Genomic DNA, 25,997 nt, shown 5'->3' with positions numbered 1-25,997 from the left:
AAAAGGAAGCAAAGAGAAAGGCAAAAAGTGCTGTGTGAGGACAGATGTAAAAATTAGGACTCTTTAATATAAAAGGAAGGCCAGCAGCTATCAAAGTATCAATATTACAAATATACAAAGCCACATTTGAAGACATACCCAAAACTTCCTTCTTTCAGGTCTTTGTTCAAATCTTACCTTACCTGCAAGGTGTTCTTAATCACCCTATTTAAAATTACAACCTTCTCCACCCCCATCATTTACATATCATTTACACTCTCTACCCCCCTGCTTCTTACATGTTTTTTCCATAGCATTGACAACCATCTATTATACATACTCATTTATTTTCTCTCTCCCTCATCCCCAATTGTTTGAATATGAGTTCCTTCAAGGGCAGAGGCCCTTGAAGAATGATCAGTTTGATTCATTCCTGTATCCTTCACAGCGGTTCACTTCTTAGCTCCCACTTTATGTGCCAATATTTGCTCAAGAATTGAATGAAATAATTTTTAAAAAGTGAAATGAGCATGTATATTAAAACTTACAGAAATTGAAGAGCACTCCTTAAGTCTGAAAAGAGGTTAAGATGGCTTCACAAATGGCATTAAATTCAGCAACTCATCATCTCGAGAGATGGTATACAATGAAAACACACTGATTAAAATGAGGGCTGGGTAGAATCATGAATGACAACTCTTTTTTTTTTTTTTAAAAAAAAAGGTTTTTAGGGTAAAGTCTCTGTAGCAGACATAAAGGCAGATATTCATACCTTTGCATAGTACAACCCTAATTAAACTATCACAAATGCAAACATGGATCTCACTACCATAGTAATTCCATTCTGATACTACCTGCCTTGATACTGATACTGGCATTCTGATACCGGCTGCCTTGGTGTAACCCTGGAACTCAAGTCCAGATCCTTTACTTTTGACATCTCAGCAGGCACAGGAAAGTTAGGCAGCAGAAGGAAAAACCCAAGAGGTTTAGGATATTCAAAGTAGTCCCCCAAAGCAAGGTTCCCATAATGCCCCACGTCTCTCCTATATTAAGGAATTCCTGCACCCTGTCACAACTAGAAAATAGAAATAAGGTATAGAATCCTAAAAGGCACTCCCCAACTTCTGAAAGTAAAATATTAGTCTTGTTGGATACTAAGAAAATCCAAACAAGTCTGGAATTATATCTGCATATAGGTAAGGGAGTCTAGCATTTCATATATAGAGAAATTTATACATAAAAATATAGAATGAGGTGACAAAATGTCATCTGAAAACAAGAAAAAGACCCGGATTAAGGTCAGCCCAATCCACTGCCAGCTACATGATCCTCTATTTGAAGAAATATCCAAAATTCATGAATTCAAGCCATTAAATTCATTTTGGAAAAAAAAAAAGGAAGTAAATAAATCCAATGGAAATAATAACAATAAAATTGCATTGCTTGAAAGGTCATTGTAAAATCAGAACTAGACAAAATTTTTAAACAGTTAAATGTGTTTTCTAGACTTTGATCAGAGATTCGAAATCAACAATCTGAAGCTTAAACAACTATTCATTGTTTCTACTAGAAAAAGACACTGGGTCTCACGCTGAGTTCAAAAATCTTGATTATGGAGTCTTCTGTCCTCAGTAAGCTTACAAACAATTTAGAAAGATTAAGCATTTACAATTGAACAAACAAAAATCTAAATCACAATTTCCAATTAGCAGAGATAGTAAGAAATTACTAGAAATGAAACCATCAAGTTAGGGACCACTCAAATTTCAGAAGAGATTAATTTACGTAGGGTAGAAAACACATTCTAAGTAGAATAAAGGATGAGAACCAAGTTTTAGAGAAAAGAAATGACAAGGCAGAATTCAGGAGACCATACAGGATAATAATAGCAATTGCCATTTATTAAATACTTATGTGTCAGACACAGTGCTATTTTGATTATGTCATATACTGTAATCTTTGAAACAATCTTTTCAGGTTGATTTTATTAATCCTGTTTCACAGAATGCAAGTAATCTGCCTAACATTAAACTGCTAGTCAGTAGCAGAGCTAGAATTCACACCCAGGGTTGTTCATTTTGAATTTCATGTTCTTAACCAATACATAATACAGTTGTCCCTCCATAACCATGGGGAATTGGTTCCAGGACCCCCATCTTAAAAAAGGGTGCCCAACTCTCTTTCATATAAAATAGCATAGTATTTGTGTATAGCCTGTACACATCCTCCTGTGTATACTTTAAATCATCTCTAGATTATAATTCCTAATACAATGTAAGTGCTATATAAACAGTTGTTATACTGTATTCACTTTTTTTATTGTTGTGTTGTTATTTATTGTTTTCTTTTTTCAAGTGTTTCCCATCCTCAGCTGGTTGAATTCACAAATGCAGATCCCACAGATAACGAAATGTAGACTGGTCAGAAAGGGGGAAGTACAGAGAAGAGTCATGAAATTCAAGTTTGAAAATGGACATGAGACTGTAAGCTTCCTAACAGCAAGGACTGTGGTTGTTCTGTGGGACACTGTGAAAAAAAAAATATATTTCTTAAACGACTCTGATGAAGAAGCAATGAGGAATCCTGAAAAGATTCTGACAGACTGAAACATAAAACTCTGAGCTATTTCTAAAAATTCAAAAAAAACCCTTCTTTTTAGAGGATTCTATTAATTCAAATTTAAAAGTTAAGTAAAAATGTATCTAGATTACAAATTCATAAGACATTAAGACCACATTCCATATTTGAGTTTCCTTCTCTGTACATCCAACAAATATAGCAGTCTAGTATTTAGTTACTCTGGTAACTCAATCTCTATATTCAAACCTCAATTTAAGACTTGCAAGTATTTAGCACTTTCTATTCATTTGAATTACGCTTTCAATATTTGTATTTTCCATTCTAATTTATGAGTCAGTATATATGTCGATATATCAGAAATACAGTTCAATCTAAAAGTATATCATTTAGATCCCTCCGTTAAAAATAATTTCATTAACAGAAAGCAAAATGAATGTAATGCATTATATTCTGACTCTCTCAATTCATCTGAAACAGCAGCATTAAATTTTTTAAAATGATAAAGAATAAAAATGAGGAACTTCTAGGCAAAAAATGCAAGAGTTAACTAATATTTCATCATACTTCTGTTTATTACATCTCCCTTTTTATTGAAGGTGAGGTTAAATCCAAAGGGAACAGTTTTACAAGAAGGTTTATCTGTGGGGATTTACACCTTGTTAAAAGCAAATGACAAGTGGTTTTCCCCCACAGGAAACATACTCCTGTTTTATATAAATGTATCCTTTCAGATTTGTTAATGAGGCTGCAAAGAGCATCAGGTTACATTGGGAAGTTCAGTTGTCATATTCTTGGTTTCTCTTAAATGGACTGTTTCAAATAATTAACAGAGTTAGGGCTCAAACTGTTCATCTTTGGCACAATACCGAAACTAAATTCAAGCCTGAGCTCACTGATTTACTTCTAATTGTAAAACACAGACACACACACACACACACACAGAGAGAGAGAGAGACAGAGAGGAGAGAGAGAGAGAAACAATTAGACAAAATCTTGGTAATTACAATTCCTGCCACAGTCCCATACTATTAAAAAGTAAACAACATAACCTTCCAAAAACTCAGATTAAGAAAATAAAAAATCAGATAATAGCATAGTTGCTGGTATTGCGTCTGGTTGCTATGGAATAAAGGGCAGTTCGTTCATATATTCCTTCTGTTCGTTCACTGCTACTTAAGAGTGCTGCCACACTTTTAAAGCCCAGCTGAGCAAGTCTCAGCTTGTTCCACCTATATCAGCTGCCAGTATTTTACTTTTGTTCCACAAGAGAGTGACCTACAAGAACAAACACTTCCATTTTTAAAATTCATAATTAAATGAATTTTTACAAAAATTCTTAAAATAATTAAAAGCACCTTTACCCTCATCAAAAAAGTAAAGACATGCATACTAGGACTGAAAATTATTTACACTAATACACTGATTATGACATACACCATTAATTCCCAATAAGAGGAAATACAAATAATAGGAATTAAATATATAATATTTTTCTTTTTAAAAAAACCTAACAAGTATGGCATTTCTCCTTAACATAAAGCCTACTTATGGTTTGGAAAACATTTTTAAATTTTATTTCTATGTCATTCTAAAATAAAATAATCCACATACCAAAAATTATAGTTGGAAATAATTAAAACAATATTTATGCAAATTTTGAATGCAGATTTATAAAACTTGCTTTTTCTAGAAAAAATATGGAGCTCAAAATTATAGATAAACAGGTATTTTAAACACTAATGTTTGCCTTTAAAAAAAAAGCTTTGTATTAGACCTAAGAACATTTGTCGAGGAGTGTGGAGGCTGGAGTTCGACAGTCCTAATTCTGATGTTCTATGTCATTGTACAAGTCACTTAGCCTCAGTTTTCTTACCTGTAAAATAAGTGGGGAGGAGGAAGGAGGGGTTCAACTTGATAACTTCCCAAGTCCATTCCAACTAAAAAAATCTGACTCAAATAAAACATTCTAATTATGTCTCTACTGAAATCCTATATATTTGGGCCACTTGGAAACAAGTGTAACTCTAGTGAGAGACCTTTTCACCTCTCTAATCTGCTATAGTCCCACGGCTGTCTCTTTTGGTCTGCTGTGCAGGGCCAGACACAGTAAAGGGACAGAGGAATATATAGCAGTAAAGTAAGTAGAGATAGGAAGAAAGGCTGAAGTTGGCCACTGAGAAAGAAAGATACTCATCATAGGGGATTTGAGGTTCCAGACACAAAAGCTTAGCTGCTATGCAAACAGGGTCAGTTTATAAAATACAGATCATTTCTTGCCAAAAAAAAAAAAAAAAAAAGCAACAAACAAAACTCTCCTTTAAATGTGAAGAGACAGTGTTTTTCCAAATTAGAGCATTAAGTTATTGGGGAGTTACTCAAGCATAGAATATGTGGATCAATATTATTATTCCCACACTGAAAATGGCTGATTTTTTAAATTATATCCTATAACACAAATGTAGTAGTGGTCAAATTTAAAACTAAACAACTTTGAAACACTAGAATAAAAATGCCTGTGCTTTCATTGATACTAAACAGAATGTAAAATAATAAAAAGCCAAATAAAATTATACTTTGATTTTAAGTACAAGGTATCTCATAGAAAGCAAAGAAAAAGTTACTATAAATGTTGAAATTGATATTGCCTTAAATGCATAAGGAAATCTATAAATATTTCTGAAATGAACATATACATTCTATAATCTTTTGTTTTGCAGGGTCCCATTTATGTTTTATTCACATATTGTTTGGCTCATTAAACTTTATACTGGTGTTTTCTTCATACACTGTATCTTCTACTTTTGAAAAGTATAAAAATCTAACAGGCAGAATTACGTAATGAAGACGTTTCCTAATGTCAGATAGAATTATATATAACCCTTTGAGAAAAGAAAGAGTAGTTTAGTTCTGAAATAAGAGCATTTAATTAGTATATCATTTTGGTTATTTTTGTATCACTTTACTATTCAGTTTGTCTAGTTATCTCGTATGGAAACATTTTTGAAGACCGCCTCAAAATATATTAAGTCATACACAATTCCACTGAACCCTCTGGATCATAAGGAAGTTTAGCAATTAAAGTTATTATATAAATAAAAAATGCAAGCTTATTTAATGTACTATATTTACCTCTTCATATCTTAATCATTGAATTAGGTTCAAACAAGGAAACATCAGCTTTTAAAAAGATTTACGTATACATTTTGTGTTGTTTACTAAAATGCCATTAATCACTACTTGTTATACATACTAGTCTGCTCACTACAGAATAGTTTCATGTAATAATAATATTATTACATGAGTAATGATTTTTTTTTTGGCTATAGATTTTAGTATTGTAAAATAAACTTCTTTCATACCAGTCTGGCCTCAGTCAAATAAAAAAACTCAGAGAAGTAACTTCCTCACTCTCTGAAGATACTAAATCACAAAATATTAAAACTGCTTTGAGTGATATCATAAACTATCAGTACATTAACTCTTGGATGTCTCTTCCTTTTATTTTCTATTACAAACAAACTGAGTAGCAAACTTTGAAGGAAATATTCCAGAAGAAGCGGAAGATAATTCTCTTCCCTCATCAACTTACAAAATGACTCAACTGTTTACTCAAATCTACCCACAAACAAAGTTAAAAGAATGGTAGACAAAAGATAACCCCATTTCACCCTTGGAGGGTTAGTCTTCAACAAAGGTTTCTTCAAATGCGGGTTACTGTCCCTGGACTTTCTCCCTTTCTTAATGATGGGTCAGGATTCAAGTAAAGGAGCCTTGAATTCAATTACTGAACAAAAGATATGACTGGAAACCAAGAACAAACTTCCTGATTTAGAAATGCTGTGCGTGTAGGGTGACTACAGTCAACAGTAATTTATTGTACACTTTAAAATAACAAAAAGTATAATTAGAATGTGTGTAACACAAAGAAATAGTAAATGCTTAAGGTGATAGATACCCCATTTACCCTTATGTGACTACTATACTTTGTATGCATGTATCAAAATATCTCATGTACCCCATAAATACATATCATTACTATGTACCCATAAAAATGAAAATAATAAGAGAAACGCTGTGCTAAGAGAAAAAACAAGATCATTTTTTTGTTTTAAACATAAGCATTTTTTCAAGTATACATTGAATCTGTTGTTAGCGTGAGATTTAAATATTTTCAAAGCAACACAAAGTAAAGAATGATTCAAGGTTATTTCAATAAACAAATACCTCAAATTATACAGCTTTAGAGCAACAAAAGGTACTAATTTGTTAAATCCGTGTAATGGGCATATGGGAGCTTACCAGACTACTCCAATATAAGTTTAAAATGTTCCAAAATATAAAATGTTTTAGGAATATATACACTTATGGGACACAGTTTTTTTAGTATATACTGACTTTACAAATGTAGGCTGCTTTAGATATCAGATAAACTAATCAGATATCTCAACTGGATATACTAATTTTGTGTATTTTATATATTGATATATTACCTTGTAATAATAAGTACAAGAAAACTCTGATGCAACATCTCAATTTAATTTCTATATACAATGTCTAGAAATAGCCAAACCTCATACAATACTAGTCAAAGATCCCAGCGCCTTGTTAGAATAATTTCCAACAAACAAACAAAAAAAACACAAATACGGCACTCAAAAAGAGGCTAGGTACAATCTTTTTCCTCAGGTCCTCCCATTAGGTAAAAATCACAGTAAAGATTTTAAAAAGAAATTGTTCATTCAACAAATTATTTCATCATTCATATTGTGATTTTTCCATCTTACCTTAATTTATCTTTATTTCCAAATTCTCTACTAATTTCATTCAACTCCACTTTTCAGTATCTCTTCCTACCCTTTTTTATCTTTCTTGATTCCCAAATATCGTACGTCCTTTTTGTAACACTCTACAATTCGAAACCTTAAAAAATATGTCCACATAGCTGAGAATATGCAATTTTGTATCTAATAACCCATTTCCCTCATTACTTTATGCTCCTTAAAACTCAATGGAAATCTAAGTCATTTCAGGATTCCTAAATTAACCAAAATAATACTGCACTAAATATACATTGATATAAATCCTTTAATTCCTCATTCAAAATTAAAGCTGAAGGACAAAATAAAAAACCAAAAGCTTAGAGACTAATTTATCCAATTATCTTAGGTCTCTGCTAGAATGTTTTTGAATCAAATATTAGAAATGTCATCAGTCATGACAGCGATATTATTATTAGATATGCAGAATATGGTGAACTGGGATTCATATTTAGTCCCTGAAATGATACTTCTTTTTCTCTACATTGTACTAGTCACTGTTCATACTCCAGTTTTTCAAATTATATGATCCTGCTCTTCATTTTCTACCCCATTCCTTCAGATTAAGGTGCTGTTCTGGGCATGGGGTGCCATCTATTGGCATTCTTTCTAAGGTTTATAATCCAAAAGGTAAACTGGAACTTCCAAAGCTCGCAGATAATGTACATTTAGGAAATTCCAGGCAGCAATGAAAATTAACAAAAACACATTTTAATAGAGAGGTTTACATTATTCAATAAAGAAGTCTTTACCTTAAAGTTTATCACAGGCAACAGGACTGGAAGTGAGTGTTGCATCAGGATCACTACAATTACTTCCTCTCACAAATTACTCTGATCTGTATCTCCAGTCCATGGTCATTTGCATTTCTATCCACCCCCAAAAATGCTCAAGCAAACTTAACTCAATCAAAATATTAAAATAAATCTCTTTCCAAGTTCCAAGATAAAAGAATCCCACCTCACTTCCAAGACACATGGCACTCAAATCTTTGCTGAAATATAAACCCGCAACTATTATACAGCTCTACTCATTCAATATTATTTAAAAGGTTTTACATTTCAAAACGCCGCAGACTTCTAAAAATAAGGAGATCAAATGTTGATCCAACAGCACAATACCTTAACTTCCTATAATTGGAATGAATTACAATTTTTGTCTTTAACTACAATTTAATTCAATTTCAACATTCATTGTCTTTATTAACTAAAAGTAGCCTCTAAAAATCATCATATAATGTGAGACACTATTAAAAATTGCTCACAAAATGACACGAAGGTCATTCAAAGAATTTCATCAAACAGTTACCCTAATTTTCTTTGCCTCAAGAAAATAGCGCTGAGGTGGAAATACTAAATGTTCCTAATGATCCTCCAAGAGACGGATAATGCAACATCAGTGCACAAAAACAGTACGGATAGTTCTACAACACCAAGCAAAATGTAAACTAAAATGACTTTCTAAATATCTATATACACACACACAAAACACATTATTTAAGTTAAACTCCATTTTTCTTAATATATCTACTACATTCTAATTGAAAAGCAATTTTTTTTTTTTTAACAAAGTTGTGTTTTGTTTTGTTTGAGACAGGGTTTCCCTCTGTTGCCCAGGTTCTGGGTTCACTACAGCCTCCACCTTGAGGGCTAAAGCAATCCACCCACCTCAGTCCAGAGGGGGTGGTACTACAGGCAGGCACTATTGCACCTTGCTAATTTTTTAATTTTTTGTAGAAACAGGGTCTCACTATGTTGCCCACACTAGTCTTGAACTCCTGAGCTCAAGGGATTCTCCCACCTCGGCCTCCCAACGTGCTGGGATTACAAGTGTGAGCTAAACAAAGTATTTTAAAATGCTCTTAAGACACATGCAATATAATCATTTTATAAAACAAAGAAACTAAATTTATGGGTTTGCATGTTATGTACTGATTTTTCATGTTGGGTTTTCAACATGGCACATCAAAATACGTATTATAGTTTTAAAGTTGTAAAGGTGATTTTCATATTACTTATATAATAGCTTTTGATATTTTTTATTAATGACCCTTAAACTGACACTTCATCAAAATTCATCTCTGAGACTGTCATCAGATATAATCAGATGCCAATAAGCAAATGCCTGATGTGACAGGCTTTGCTCTTTGGTTATTTAAAATAGCATAAATAGTATCAGGGGAAAACTAAATTCTAATGCAAAAATATATATCCACAAAACCATTTATCCAAAGCAAAACATAAAGAGGTAGATTTCAGGAATCACTGCTGTTATCTTGTTTATGAACTAGATTTTCTCAAGTCTTTTTTTTTTTAATTCCTACCTTTCTAAAATTTGTGCATGACTAAATCAAAATTCTGGTTCCTTAAAAAAGAAAGATATTATTTTACATCTACTAATGTACTAATGGATAGATATATACAGATATATTGAGTCTTTAGAAAAAAGGAATCACTAACAAAATTAAACAGAATGCCCATCTTCACAAAAATAGATGTACTCTGCACACTATTACAATAGATAAGAAATCTGGAATACTGGATTACCTAAGTCTTCTGTTTCCCAACTCCCCATGCCCCCTAAGTCCCATCTCAAGCCCCCACACCCACCAGAACTTAATGGTCCAGGAAAATTAACTGGGGAAAATATGTAATGCACTGATGTCTAACAATAGAAACAGGATATGATTTCTAAATGTATCTGTTTTTCCTGCCCTTCTACAGCAACCTCCCCCATTCCTCCACAACTAAAACATGGAAGACACTTAACTGCCAAGCAAAGAATCTCTAAAATGGTTTTGCACATTAAAGTAAACTATGCTGACTGAGACTGAAGGGGAGATATATTTTAAAGATGGAAGTTATACTGAAGTACATAAATGCTATTAGGCATGCAAATCTGAATGTAGTCCAGAAACTTGAATATGTTATATTAATCAGTAAAAAAGCATGCAAAAATACATTTTTTAAAGCAACAACAATTACAATCTAAGCTTTAATATACTCCCCTATTAGGCTGGTAAAAGAGTTGAGATATAGCAGAATATATGACTTATCCTGAATAAATGTAAAAATGCTTCCTCTCCTAGCCTGCTATGTTCTAAAATCGTGGTAAGTCTAAAAACCAAAGTAGCATTAAAGTAAAAATGTATTTAAATTTAAGAAAATGTATACTTCTTAAAGAACTATTTTTCTCTACCAAAGCTTAATTAAAAGAACTCTTATCCAAATATAAACAATATTAAGAGAAAGTAAAGCATTAATTATTACCGATGGAAAAACATGAGACTAGTGTGGAGGATGGCAATGCTTTCCAGACCAGGGACACCAAAGTAGTCCAAAGGCTCTCAGAGCTTGTCTAGGCCTTGACAGGATTTTTAGCACTTCTTAAAAACCCATTGAATAGCTTCAATAATTGGGGAAGAAACATCTTAAAAATGAGATCAACAGAAACCTAAATTAATTTTTATTCTGATGAGAGAGTGCGCATGCGCTCGCTCGCTCTCGCACTCTCTCTCTCTCTGTTAAAAATTGCCTATCCACATACTTGGGAAATTATGTCCTGTTTTAAATATCTCATTGGTGAGCAACAGACAGGAGGAGCCCCAAATGTCAGACACTTGTCTGGCACACATACATAGAGAAGCTGGCTCCGGCAGGAACTCAAGCTGTGAGACTCAGCTAATTCCTATGTGGGTGAGAAAATGAGGGCAGTTGGCCACCACTCTCTCTACAGAAGCCACTGAAATGGTGGAACCTTCTGAGATTTTGCTACAGGTATGGCCATTATGCTAGTACCAGGCTGTGGGTTTTCTTTCTTTCTTTCTTGTTCTTATCAGAAGAAACAATAAGCAAACACCTTGTTAGCCTTTGAGAACATGAGTGAGGGAAATGCCAACTCCTGGCTCCATGTCATTGGCATGTTTCCCTTTTCCCAGTGTCAATCTTGCTACAGAATCATAGACTGGAAAGGGCTTTAGAGATCCCACAGCCCTATTGTTTCGTTTTACAGATGGAGAAGCTGAGGCCTATTAAGTGACTACACTAAGGCTTTACGGTTAGAAATAGAGTGAGAACCTTTATTTTCTCTTTAACCTCCTTTGGCTAGCATTTTTGAAGTCCTTTATATCTTGGCCTGGTCACTCGTCCTTTCTCCTTTTATCATCTTTCATTTTATCTGTCTCCTCTTACCAACTAACACACTATCACTTTGAGGACAGCTGCCTCACTCTCAACTCCTATTACCCAATACCTCATTTTTGCCTAAACAGGAATTACCAAGAACCTCCAGAAATCTAGACCAAGCACTGTAAAGCAAAGGCAAGCAGTAGTAACTGGGTATTACTGCTTCTAATAAAAGTGAGAAAGAAGAATCCAGAAATTAAAAGTCAACAATAGCAGGCATTTGTGCAAACACAATATTTATGGACTAGAGATTTAACCCTAAGGTACTTAGCCAGAGGCCAGCACATAGCCAGGACTAAGAAGGGAGCCTTATGAATCAAAACCACACTCAGATTACACAGTTAGTGGAACAAGGTTATATATTTGTCCAAGAGGACAGTCAGATGAGTAGAAATTGTAAGACAGTAACAGACTATTGGAAATGGTAAGAATAACCGTACAGTCATGCACCACATAATGTTTCTGTCAACAACAAACCACATCCCACAACATAATGGAGCTCAAAAATTCCTCTAGCTCAGTGGCATCATAACCAACTAAACATCTTAACACAATGCATTACCTTTTCTATGTTTAGATATGTTCAGATATACAAATACTTATTACTGAGATACAACTGCCTACAGTATGCACTCCAGTAACATGCTATGCAGGTTTATAGACAAGAATAATATGCTATACTATACAGCGTAGACATGTAGCAGGATATACGATCTAGGTTTGTGTTAGGTACACTCTATGATGTTCACACAATGATGAAAACACCTAACTACGTAATTCCCAGAACATATCCACATCATTAAGCAATGTATGACTGCATAACCTGACCATCCAAATCACATTTCCTAACGTTTTCCCAAAAGTTCCTTTTAAATGTGTGTCAAATTTACTGGCAAAAGGAAGCTGAGGAGGTGGCTAAGCTAAGAGTCAGTCTAATTGATACGTTGGGGCTAATTATCTACAAAAATAATGCAAAAGGGGTCACATAACTAAACACTTAACGGGAGTGGGGAGAATGGTGAAATGAGTGACACAGACAAACATCTGTACAATATACAATGCTTTGGCAAAAAAGAAAAGACATATAGTATCAGGTAAAATTTCAACTGAAATATATAAATCAAATTTCCAGTTTGAGAAAGATTAGGACTATTTATAGATCACTCTAAAATGAGAAAATTATTTCATTCCAATGAAAATGCTCAGGAAAAATATAGAAATAAAGGAAATTACTGAAGAGCAACTTTAACAATTAAGCAGCCAACTTGAAAATGCTACTTAAACACCTTTAATATCCAATGAAAGGAAGCCACAGGTGACATATTTCCTCTATGATTTCATATTATATATTACACTAAACAATGTTCCAAGGTTACTTTACAACTGAAGATTGGTATTGACAAATTATGCCAAAATTACTTATTGCTGTAGGTACACAAGTAGTGACCTCACACATTTTTCTACCCTTCGTAAAGTAATAATTATAAGCAATGTATTATAAAAATGTAGAATAATTCCTTGATAAACTCATCTTCATGCAACTGACTAGACTATTTATCATTATTTAACATTACTGACTGCATTCGGTATAAAGTTTATAAACAGGGCTCAGACTGTTTTAAAATAATTCGTGTCTAACATGAAAATAAAAATATAAGTGGGACAATGAACTGAACAATGACAGTATAACAGATAATGAAATATTACATCATTAGATCTTAATCTAAAATCCTTTGACCAGGAGAGTTATGCAAACCTAGTAAAAGCAGCCCATTATAAGGCTGCAGAATAAAACTAAAACATAACTTTGGGCTAGCATTCTATTAATTCAGTGTGATAAGACTGGTTATCAAATGATAATCTAGGCCTGTGATTGGCAGCTTGTCTGTGCTTTATTTTCTAAAGTGGAGGAAAAGGAATTATTATTTAACGAGTATAGATTGGTAAGCAAAGTCTTTCAAAACTTTTTGGGCTCATTAAAAAAGGAATGGTCAAAGGATTCTTAGGTAGCAAAAAGATTAGAATAGGTATTTTCTCAGCCTTCCCTAATAATAAAGCCAACACGTATTGAACACATATTGTGTCAAATACTGAGCAAAGTACATTACATAAATTATCTCCTTTAATCCTCACAAAACCCCATAAGGCAGGCAAGACTGATCCTATTTTTCAAATGAGAAAACTGAGGTTAAGTGAAGGTAATAACTTGTCCAAAGTCACACAGCTAATGAGATTATCTGAAATCTGACTCCAAAGCCTGTTCTTCACCAGTATACTTATTCTACCCAACTATTTAAAGAACAAAACCTATTTATACCGATGTATTGATACTCTAAATACATTTCAACTTTTAACTGATTTGTTTTCACTAAGAACACTCTGCATTTGATATGAAATAAAAACTACAAAAATAAAGATTTTTTAAGCAACATAACTTGTCATAAAATACACTTTCAAAAATCTAGCCTGCAACAAAACAAGACCTTGTCTCTACAAAAAAAATAAATAAATAAATGAAATGTTTTATATTTTAAAATGATGGCAATAGCCTATAGTCCTAGCTATTCAGGAGGCTGAAGCAGGAGGACCACTTGAGCCCAGGAGATCGAGGCTGCAGTGAGCTATGACTATGCCACTGCACTCCAGCCTGAGTGACAGAGCAAGACCCTGTTTCAAAAAAGGAAAAATCTTACTGGCAAAAACTAACTGGTAAACTGTAGGACTATATTTTTAAACAAAAATACCTAACCTATTTTAGCAAGACCAGTATTTAAACATAGTGTTACTTTATTAAATGTTTTGGATTCTTTGAGGCAGTCCAACACCCATGAACTACTATGCCTTGTAAGGTTACTTTATAAAAATATCACAATTAATTATAGTAAAATGTGTAATAGTACAGATAAATCCATTATCAAGATTTAAAAGTTTATATGCTGTTACTATGTCTTTCTAAGCTTACTTAAGAAAGATATTACTGTTTCAGTATGTCTTTTAGAGTATATATTGCTGTAAAAAGAGAATCGATGACACAAGCAGCAGCCCAAGATTGGACTCAGTGGTTCTCCTGAAAATCTCTCACTGAACAAATAAAATACAAAAAGCAATATAAGGTCACTCCCAGTTTAAAACTATATGGCACACAGTAAGGCAGAGAATCTAAAAGTTTTCAGATAAACAGCCAAATTAAACAATCAAACCAGCCTATTTCAGCAGCGTGAAGTAGGGATTGCATTCGTTTCTGGTTTTGGTTTTTTGAGACAGGGTCTTGATCTGTCACCCAGCCTGAAGTGCAGTAGCATGATCACAGCTGTGTAACCTTAAACTCCTGGGCTAAACAAATCTCTCACCTCAGCCTCCTGAGTAGCTTGGACTACAGGCACACACCACCAAGCCTGGCTAATTTTATTTTTCTTTTTTTTGTAGAAATGAAATCTTGCGGCCTTGTTGCCCAGGCTGCTCTTGAACTCATAGCCTCAGGTGATCCTTCTGCCTCAGCTCCAAAGTTCTGGGATTCTAAACGTGAACCAATATACCCAGCCAGAGTTATCTAGATAATGTTAATACTATTTTATTATGAATTAGCCTGATAATCACTATTGCCATTTATTTTTCCAGTGCCATTTATTTTTCCAGTGCAGATTTTTTAAAAGATTATACAATAAAAAGTATATCACTAATTATGCCATGTAAAAGTGTTATAAGAATGTACAATTATTGATATATGCTAACCATATGAAATTTAAGAAGTATAAAGCCACATATCACCAAATAGTATGATTCTCAGGGTAACCTAAGTTTTGAAATAAAGACTAAAATATCTACATAAGATAATCAACATGATGCCCATAGGACTAATGCTGACATTCAGACAGTGCGAAAGATACCAATCTTTATATTGTTATATGTTGCGGTAATATGTATTAGTACAAGAAGATAGGTTTTGATGTAAAAGTGCCAATTAAGATAGTATGTTAAACTCCATAAAAATAAGCCTATTATATGCTTCAATGCATATATAATTAAAAAATTTTTCTTTAAATAAAAGTTCTAGTGAGTTCACATTCTTAGTGATAATAATCTCATGTTGCAAACAGCACAGCACCCTCTGGTGCATCTCTTATAAGAAATATAAAATTCCCACAGAAAAGGACAGAATTATACAGTAAACGTGAACCTTAGAAATCGATAGGTTGATAGTTTTTTATTTACTGTAGTACATATTTTTGAACATTAATACTTAAAAATATTATTTTAAAAGATCACTATAAACTTTATAGCAGTAAATGAAGTCAGGAAAATGCTTAGTTTGAAAATATTTAACCAATAAAAACAACACCTATTTCCAACATATAAAAAATGCTGTCAAAAAATTATTTCAGTGAAGGACGACAAAAGTTAACTTGTCATGTTAACCAAATTTCACTTTATTCAAATTGGCCCTGGGGTTTGATTTGGGTGTGTAAAATGTTCCTGTGTACTTTTTCTGGATTCGAAGGGAATTTACCATTATTTATAAGAATTGATAAGTGTTTTGTGAAAGAATCTGCAAGTTCTACAACTTAAAAACAGAATAATATTCAGAAATAAAACTTACGTTAAATTATGAATCTTTAGTAGTTCAAAACTTATACTTTATTTTAAAAAAAAACTTTCCTAGGAAAATAATTAACTCTAAAAGTAGATTTTACTAACAACAAAAGCAAAGGATGCCACCTGCTTTAGACAGCCCTTTTGTCAACCACTGGAAGTCCCAACACAATGCAGTAAAAAATGAAAGTGACACCTGTTTAAAGCAGCCATCTGTCCCTAACAAGCTAGATTTAGTCAAATCCACTTAATCTTGGATTTCCAAAATATGGGAACACTATGTAACTGAATAGAGAGGAATTTAAAACATAACTTTGTGATGGCCACTGGGAATATATACCAAAGAGTTAAAGGCAAATTATTCAGTTATGAAAACTGTTTTTAAAGTAACTGAGCTCAAATAGAGGATTTTTAGCCAATGGTTCAGCATAAAAACAAAATAATCAGGAGCCTCACCAAAATGTTAAAGTTTACTTCTTCCCTATTCTCATTTCTTGTAACACATTCTCACTATGAATACTACGAACAAGGTAACATTCCTATTAGTGTTCTGGAAAAGTGTGTGTGTGTGTAACTCTTGCCACATATCTTCTGCTATGCCCACCCATTTAAACACAAACACACACACAAATATACCCACACTTTAAAATCTGAAAACCAAAAATCATTATATTCTACCTGCTAATTTCTTCAGCTGGAGAATACCAACACAATATCAACTTTCTCAAGAAATGAAAAATGTTACCAAAGAGTAACATATATTATCATTTAAACGATGCATAAAATCCAACTTGCTTTTAAGATTCATTCATTTTATAATTGCTATTTTTAATGGTAAAAAAATTACCATAATAAATTTGTTTAGGGTAAAATACACTGTTCCGGGTTAAAGCATATTAAGCTTATAAACTATAACCTTTTATTTGAGTACCAAAGTAGAGTACAAGACTATTTGAGTACTGGAGGAATAATACAAAAAAACTAAGCATCACTACAACATTTAATGAAAACATTGTGAAACGATGCAAAATTTCTAGAAATTCATTAGTTTGCCATATATGTGTATATGTATGATGCCTACACCATTTAATATAATTCACAGGCAAAACAAACCAAAAAGACTGAGGCATTATGACATATATTGAATCACAGATATTTAACTATTCAAAACAAGTTACAAGTGACTTCTGCTTAATAGTTTTAGTTTCAAAGCATGATCACTTTTACAAATTTCTATTAGTATAAAAACTGAAAACACAAGAAAGTATCAATACGTAATATAGTCCCTTCTAGGAAAAATATTAAGAAAGAATAAAGTAAAAGCTAAGTATCTACCCTTGGGTTTAATTTTTAAATTTACCATTTCTTAGTGTTTCTGATTATTAAAGCAATTCCATAGCAGCTCTAATAGCAATTTTATTCCACATATATGCTTAAAAAAATGGAAAGGTAATGAAATTCAATTTAAGTTCTGCTCTCAAATCAACTTGTGAATGAAAATCTAAATTACAGAAAACTTGAGCTATACATGAGTGAAATGCCTCAAAAAAGTTCTCAGACACTGCAAATAATAAACCGTAACATTCTAGCATATAATTTACTTAACTGAAAACCTATCATGTAAATGGCATAAGGTCTGAAACTGTCTCAAGACAGCAAAACTCCTATTAACTTCAGAGAGTTTATAGGACCCAGGAGCTTCACCATCCAAAAGTGTTCAGGCATTTGACACTCAATCTGAACAAAAAAAAGTACAAGTTAGTATTAGAGATTTGCATGGAACCCAGTTTGGGGAGGGAAGGAATAATTATAAAGAATTCTGAGTGCTCTGAGAAAGACTTCTTTCAGAACAAAATATCATCTTCATTTAAAATAGCAATCGCAAGGAAATGAATTGAAAAAGTTTTTTTTAAATCCCAACTCTTAGTTTACAAAATATTAGCCTTAATAGCATTATAATTACCTACCCTGCTCATTGACAATCTCAAGAATAATTAGTACTGTCACATTATTCACAAGCTGCTGTCAGTTAAATCAATATATGTTTGCTGTTAGAATACTATTTGAATAAGCATTTTAAAACTGTAAAGTAAAAACTTCAATATGTGCAACTATAATAGTACGTTATATTTGTTTTAGCACACATTCATTTTCAAAACTCTTTATTGATAAATCTATTAACTAAAAGTTAAGCTGAAAAAAATGAACAAATTTAGGGGATCTGTAAAACTGGGTTAACGCTAACCAAGAACCTACTACATAAGGACTAATAAGTATTCAAATCTACAGAGAAATATAATTTTTAAAAGAAATACTTAAAAAGGAAAAAGTTCTCTCTCCTGAGCAGGTTCAAGTCACTGTCCAAAGAAAATCAAAAAGTAAATAAAAAGAATATGTTAAGTACAAACATGCCTAGATCTTAACCACAAAGAAAGTGAAATATACACACGTTTCAAGTTGAGAAGCTTCATACATTCTTTATGAACTTGACTTCAATTTCAACTCTCAAAGGAAAATGAACAGAGCAGATTAAAAAAAAAAAACTCTTAAAGTACCATAACTGTCACAAATAACACTGTGAACTGAGTTCTCACAAAGCTTCCTTGTGTCCCTTCCCTGTTCATCACAAAGTCTCATAACCACAATGAAAACTGTTAACACTCTACTGCGGAGAAGGAGGATCATCAAAGTGAAACGGAACCTCACTACTACCCCTCCCACCTCCACATGAAGGATAAAGCACTGTCAATAACTACTAACCCAAGTATCACAGATGCCGTGCATCCGGTTTAAATCACAAGCACACACACACACACACACACACAAGAAGAGAGAGGAGACAGACTTTAAAAAAGAAAAATCTCTTTCCCAGTACAGCAAAGAGAGCCCAACGAAGAGGCCCCAGGTTTCCATGTGTGTGCAAGGGGTGTGGGGGGGTGGGGGAGAAGAAAGAGGGGGAGGGAAGAGTGCTGAATGGATATTAAGACTGTTTGCCGCACAAAGAAAACACAGTTTTAAAAAGAAAAAGGAAAACCGTGAAGCTGACGATGGTGAAAGAAGAGCAGCCCATTCAGCACCAGGCAAAGAGGGGCAAAAATGAAGGGAATAGGCGGTAGGAAAAGTTCACCAACGTACGAGGATAAAAATAACAAAACCCTAACAAGGCCCCACAAGTGAACAACAACAACAACAAAACACCACCTCTTGGGTCCCCCCCTGCACACTGTTGTCTATTTCGGCTTTGAAAGAAGCAGGAAACAAGCAGCGTTGGAAAAGAAGAAAATTAAAGAAAGAACAAATTCTTATCTCTTCACCTGACCCTCCTCCTCATACCAGACCTAAGGAAAAGATCCGGCATCCGCATCGGAAAACTGTGGCTCCCTCTCCCGCTCGGCTCGCAGCCCCCCAGTCTCCCGCTCCATCCCTGAAGTGCGGCCGGCGCAGGGCCGGGGCCGGCGGGCGGCGCGGCGCCCACACCCCCGACCCAGCCGCGGCGCGCAGGGTCCATTGTAAACAAGCCCGGGGAACAGAGCCCCTCGGCGGCAGCGCCGCAGCGGCAGCCCCCGTGTCAGGAGTGAGACCCCTGCACAGCCACACTCGGCTCGCACACACGAACACACACACGCACGGACACACGCGTTCACACGCAGCCACACGCTCCCACACACATGTAGAGACCGAAGAATATTCACCTTGGCTGTGGATTATTGTGGTGTTGTTGGTGGGTGATGGAGATGGTGGTGGTGGTGGGGAGGAGGAGGAGGAAGAGGAGGAGGAGGAGGAGAGGAGTAGTTGTTGTTGATGGGTAACAGTCGCCAGGACTACGGTGACTATGGCGCTTGATTCACAAGGCAACGGTTGCTATAACTCACAAAAGAGAGAGAGAGAGGGAGAGAGAGCGAGAGGGAGAGGGAGACACTCGCACGGGGAGGGGTGGGGGAGGGAAGAGGGGAGGAGGCGGGCCCGGCCAAGCCGCCGGAAGGGGAGGGAGCAGCGCTGTGACTGACGGTCCCCAAAGCCGGGAGGGGTGGCGGGGTGGCGGGGCAGGAGGCCGGGATTCCAACACAGGACTCCGAAGAGGTGCGCCTATGCTTGGTTGGGGCTGAGGTCACCAAGAGTCCTCTCAGAGGGACGTTACTACACGCGCTGGCGAAGCCCAGGAGAATTTAGAGTCGCGGTGCGAGGATTACTATCTGTGAAACGAGGGCTGCCTTTCCGAGCAGCCAGCTTTGTGCAGAGACGTCCCGGAGCCACGAGAGAGTAACGGCTAACCCGAGGGAGGGGGTGGCGAGGGTGATTCCAGGCACTTTGTGGAGAGAAGAGCTATGGCTAAGGAAGAATCCACTTTGAAGAGCAACCCCCGCCCCTGCCCGATACGTTACTTCCGGGGCGGGGCGGGCAGAGGGGCCCGGATGTGCCGTCGTTTTTTTTTCTTTTTTGAGGCGCCGGCGGTGTTCCTGGTCGCGTCAGCCTGCTGGCTTTTCGCTTTCCTGGACGCTTCAGGGCTCCGCGGCCTGCGCTGGACTGGAGGGTCCGCGTCACTCTCGCCTTCCTGCTTTCCGCGCTCTGACCCACTCCCGCCTCCTGAGGGCACGACTTGGAGGAGCGCGGGCGGCGGGGCGTGAGCGAGCAGCCTCTGCCGCCATCTTAGAAAAGGCGAGCGTGGGGTGCGCGTGGGCGCGAGGCGGCCTCCCGCGGTCCCGCCGCAGAGTGGCGCGGAGAGGTGAGGTCCAAGCGTGTCCGGCCCTCACTCCAGAACGAAAAGGCGAGGTCATCACTCCCTGCTTTCAGGGCTGGGAGTAAGTGCCTGTAGAGAGCAAGAAATTGCCCTGCCCGTAGGCTGAGAAAACGCATTTGGCGAGTCCCCTCGACGGAGGACGTAGAGGGGCGGGGTAACTTACACCTACCTGCGACACCATGCTGTTAGTTTCTGGATCTGTTAGTTTAAGCCCTTACGTGCTCATCCCTCTTTAAAGACTGAACCGGGGCTTGAGCTCAAGCCTGGATCCTGTTAGCTACCTTGCCCTCAGCCCCACTTACTCAGCCTACTGTAGTTGAGGGTCTTGCTGTTTCCGGCTGAATTGAGATAGACGAATGGCTTCCGTCTTGTGTTGAATGTTGTTAACACAATCTGCCATCTCAAACACCCGTTGATAAGGCACAGCCTCTAATGCCTCATGGTTCGAACAGACTCTTCCAGTTCTCTGCAGACTCGAGTCCAGCAGGCACATGCCCCCAGGCCCTGCCAATACCCAAAATCTCCCAACATTTGCCACTAAGCTGCTTATCCAAGACAATGACATATTGGAAGTAGAGCCTTAGGAAGTCAGTTCTCCTCTTGAGGCTTAATTTTTGCACCTGCAAATAAGGGATTGGGGCCGGCATGAGTTCACCAGCGCTAAAATAATACTGAGCTCATTCTGTGTCCCAGAACTGGTGCGAAGTGTTTTACATACATTATCTCATGTAATCCCAACACCACCAGTGCTAGGTAATATTCGCATTTGAGGAAAAACAGGCACAGAGTCCTAAAAGTCGGTGGTTTTAGTTTATGGCTGCATGCCATGGAATACAAGGTTACCGTGTTTTGGGAACCAGCTACTTTGGGTACATTTTAAAAAGTAATATTGTTGCCTTTGATAATCTCATGAGTTAGAGATGTTCTTACAATAATAATGTATTGCAGTAGTGAACAGTGGTGAGCCTAGTGCTAAAGCTAAAAGGTTTCCTGACCCACTGTGGTAGTAAGGGTTTCTAGTCAGACAAATGACTGTGGTGACCAATATGGGTCCCATTGTACATACAGATGGGAAATGAGGTATATATTCCAGCTTTATGAAAACTAGTAGTCATTATGAATATTCACTTTATTACACTTACCGATAAAGTCTTCATTCCTATAATGGTGTGTAGGGCTTTATGCTGTCACTACATGGCTCTCTGAATCGCTTTTTTAAGTTCCATTGTCTGTTACAGTTTGCCTGTCCCTTCTTTCATTGTCAGCTGTTGCTTTTTACTGCTGTCAGTGAACATAGTTCTATTATCCTCACCACCCTTTTAATTTACTACTCTTAATCTACAGGCAAGAAAACCACATAGTGAAGCTTGTGCAAAACTGTATCTCAAGAGTATAAATAGTTACTTTGAGGGACTATTAAAAAATAAGTGCAACCCTTGTGCTAGAATATTATAAAATTAGTTTTAAGCTGCCTAATTTTTTTTTTGTTTGTTTGTTTGTTTGTTTGTTTAATGCCTTACAGGTTTGGTCTTTTCCAGAGTTAGGAATAGATACATTTCCTGAAGTTAATTCTTGAAAATTTAGAATTTAAAATATTTTCCCATGTTTTAGGATACTTGATGATGATACAATTCTAGCCATATTGAGGTTAATATTTGAAATGTTCAGTGTTACTGCCTGATAGGGTTTGGCTTTGTGTCCCTACCCAGCTCTCATGTCAAATCGTAATCTGCATGTGTTGAAGGAGGGGCCCCGTGGGAGATGATTGGGTCCTGGGGGCAGTTTCTGATGGTTTAGCACCATCCCACTAGTGCTGTTTCATGAATGAGTTCTCAAGAGATCTGGTTGTTTAAAAGTATTTATCACTACCCCTCTCTCACCTGCCACAATATGAAGAAAGTCCTTGTACCCTTCACCTTCCGCCATGATCGAAAGTTTCCCTGAGGCCTCCCAGTCATGCTTACTCCTAAGCCTGCAGAACTGTGAGTCAGATAAACCTCTTTTCTTCATAAATTACCCAGTCTCAGGTAGTACACCACCACACTGAATCAAATAACCAAGATACCAATTCAAGCTATAGAATCAAAAATACGGATTTTACATGCATGTATTATTTAATACTGTTAATTAGTTACAAAAGAACCCAGAAACGTTTTAACCCATGGTCATTGCTTGTAGGATTTTTTTTAACGAATTTTTAAAGCTGCATAGATGCATCTTCACATATGATACGTGTATGTTTCAGAAATAAATTATTTGCTAAGAAGTCACAGAAAAGACCCAGTACTGGACCCCTCTAACATCACCTATTAGTACAAAACACACTGTGTGATCGATAAAAAAGGTACATAACCAAGCCAAAGTGGGGCAGACATAGTTCCTGACTATAAAATGTTCAACATTATCTATTAATTTAGAATGTTGTGTTTTAACTTTGGATTAGTTTCTTTCTCTCCGATCAGAATGATTGGAAGAGACATGGAATAACACATTTGTATCTGAACTACTTGAAGAGAAATCTGAAGCCCTGATTATATATATAGATTATGCATTTCATAAGTTACTTTTAACACATTCGTAGTGGTACATTTTCTTTTCTGTATTATCTATTAGGGTGTTTTTGCCTATTCATATCCACTGCATATTCAAGGACTTAATAAGTGTTTTCATTGTTAATACTTTAAAAAAGAAAGGATGCATATGAAAAGATAAAATACTGCTATGTGATAGGCTTGCTTCTGAAAAATATCAGAGTTTTGAAAAGTGATATAGTCTGTGGCACCTTATTGTTGAATTTGTGGTGAATATTTTTATAAGAGAGAAATCACACCTGTTTTAAATTTTTTCATTTGATTATATCCTATTTTCTTCAATTGAGAGAGAGATGTAGAGTCTTGGATTCTCTTATATAAAATGTATTGTTTCATTTCTACCAGTATTTATTGAGCACTTATGTAGAATACTGGATAATTATATTACTGGATTACTAATTGCCTTTACTAGATCTGAAATTCTGTGGGTATGTGATAATTATTAAAAAATGACAGAGAGTGATAGGGGCCAAGATAATTCAAAACTGAACATAATTTGCCACCATTCTCTGGAGCACCCTCAAGCCTACCTATCCCCACCTAAAGTATGTTTTGGTTTTGAAAACAGTGCAATAATATTTTCTGCTAGATTTGTCTTTCTTTGTTTTCTTTAAGTAATACAAACCAGCTGATTACTCGGCAGTTCTGAAGAGTGTGTGTAGAGTGTGTATGCCTATGTGTACACACATTTGTGTGCATCTGTGTGTCTTGGAATTACATTTTTACTCCAACACAGAAAGATGATAATGGAATCATAAGTTGACTACCTTTGCTTAACACCAAAGTAAATTACCTTTTGATGTACACATGCAGCTTTAAAAGAAATAGTCTGGGGCCAGGCACGGTGGCTCATGCCTGTAGTCTCAACACTGGGAGGCCGAGGCAAGTGGATCACCTGAGGTCGAGAATTTAAGACCAGCCTGACCAACATGGAGAAACCCTATCTCTACTAAAAACACAAAATTAGCCGGGTGTAGTGGCACATACCTGTAATCACAGCTACTTGGGAGGCTGAGGCAGGAGAATCACTTGAACCTGGGAGGTGGAGGTTGCAGTAAGCCGAGATCACACCATTGCACTCCAGCCTGGCCAACAAGAGCAAAATTCCATCTCAAAAAAAGAAATAGTCTGGAAACAATTCAAATGCGTATCAATAGGAGGATGGGAAAACTGTGGGCCCAGCACAAGGACTAACACCTGTAATCCCAACACTCTGGGAGGCCAAGCCATGAGGATCACTTGAGGCCAGGAGTTTGAGACCAGCCTGAGCAACATAGCAAGACCCTGTCTTTACAAAAAAAAATTTAAAGCTTAGCTGAGCATGTTGGCAGATACCTGGAGTCCTAGTTACTTGGGAGACTGAAGCAAGAGGATTGCATGAATCCAGGAGTTCAAGCTTTCAGTGAGCCGTGATCACTCCACTGTACTTCAGCCTGGGTGAGAGCAAGACCTTGTCTTAAAGAAGTAAAAGAAAGAGTAAAACAAATTGTGAAACAGTCATACAATGGAGTACTATTGAGCAAGTCAAAGGAAAGGACTGCTGATACAACACAGATAAATCTCAAAAACATTGCATTTGGCAAAAGAAGCCAGACTCATAGCATATGAGTCCATTTATATAAAATTTAAGACCAGGAAAAAGTAATCTATGTTTAGTGTCTTCTTATGGCAGAGGCAGTAGGTTGGGATTTTAGTGGAAAGGATTATGAGGGAACGTGATAGAATGATGAAAATGTTCTGCACTGTCTAAGCTGTACTAATGACATGGAGCTATTAAAATCTAAATATTAATTAAAACTTATATTTAAAATTCAGTTCCACAGTCACACTAGCTACATTTTAAGTGTTCAATAGCCACATGTGGCTACTGCCTGCTAAGTTGGACAGTGCAAATACAGAACACTTCCATTATCTCAGAAGTTCTGGAGAGTTCTAGTCTCTACTGCCTGCTAAGTTGGACAGTGCAAATACAGAACACTTCTATTATCTCAGAAGTTCTAGAGAGTTCTAGTCTAGATCTTGTTTTGTGCAGGTGTTTACGTTTTTCAAAATTGTAATTAATATGCATTATATATGTATTATATGCCAGTAATACCTGCCCCCAAACACTATAAATCATTAATAGAATTTTGTTACTGTATTACCTACCTCATTAGTCCATGTTTTCTGTAATATTTTTGTTCAACCCTGCAGAGAAAGGATAAATAGTAAAATTCTTGGCAAATTTTCAATTATGTAAGTGTGACATACAATAGATAACATTGATTTTCTGCTCAAAAAAATGAGTTGTGCTACTTTATAATTCTGAATGCATCTAGAAACAAGGAATTTCTTTTGAGGGCTTAAAGTGAGCTCTAGATGAATACAGAAAAAATTTTTTCTGTTAGAATCAACTATCTTAAACTGGTGGAGATCATACAACCTTCTAAGGTAACACTTAAGAGTGTTTGGGAGATATTGGTGCTAAGTCTATGACTAGGTTTAGAAAGTCAAATAAGCTCTGTAGGTAACACTT

The 25,997-nt window shown here is 36.0% G+C and overlaps 1 protein-coding gene across 4 annotated transcripts in view; it reads right to left on the bottom strand.

Moving 5' to 3' along the window:
• The window catches only part of RFX3 (regulatory factor X3), a 311,034-nt gene extending 290,937 nt beyond the window's left edge, over positions 1–20,097 (bottom strand). For 3 of the 4 annotated variants that reach the window (XM_023213190.1, XM_023213191.2, XM_023213194.1), the window contains exon 1: positions 19,846–20,096. The gene's annotated coding sequence lies outside the window, so the exon portion shown is untranslated. Of the gene's footprint in view, positions 1–19,845 lie in introns of all 4 variants that reach the window. The other variant, XM_023213193.1, reaches the window with a different exon arrangement.
• Positions 20,098–25,997: the final 5,900 nt, after the last annotated feature.

This window comes from Piliocolobus tephrosceles, chromosome 14 (assembly GCF_002776525.5).
Source record: "Piliocolobus tephrosceles isolate RC106 chromosome 14, ASM277652v3, whole genome shotgun sequence".
NCBI classification, from domain to species: domain Eukaryota; kingdom Metazoa; phylum Chordata; class Mammalia; order Primates; family Cercopithecidae; genus Piliocolobus; species Piliocolobus tephrosceles.
The sequence above is the reverse complement of the archived record's forward strand: the minus strand, read 5'-3'. Positions and strand labels throughout refer to the sequence as shown.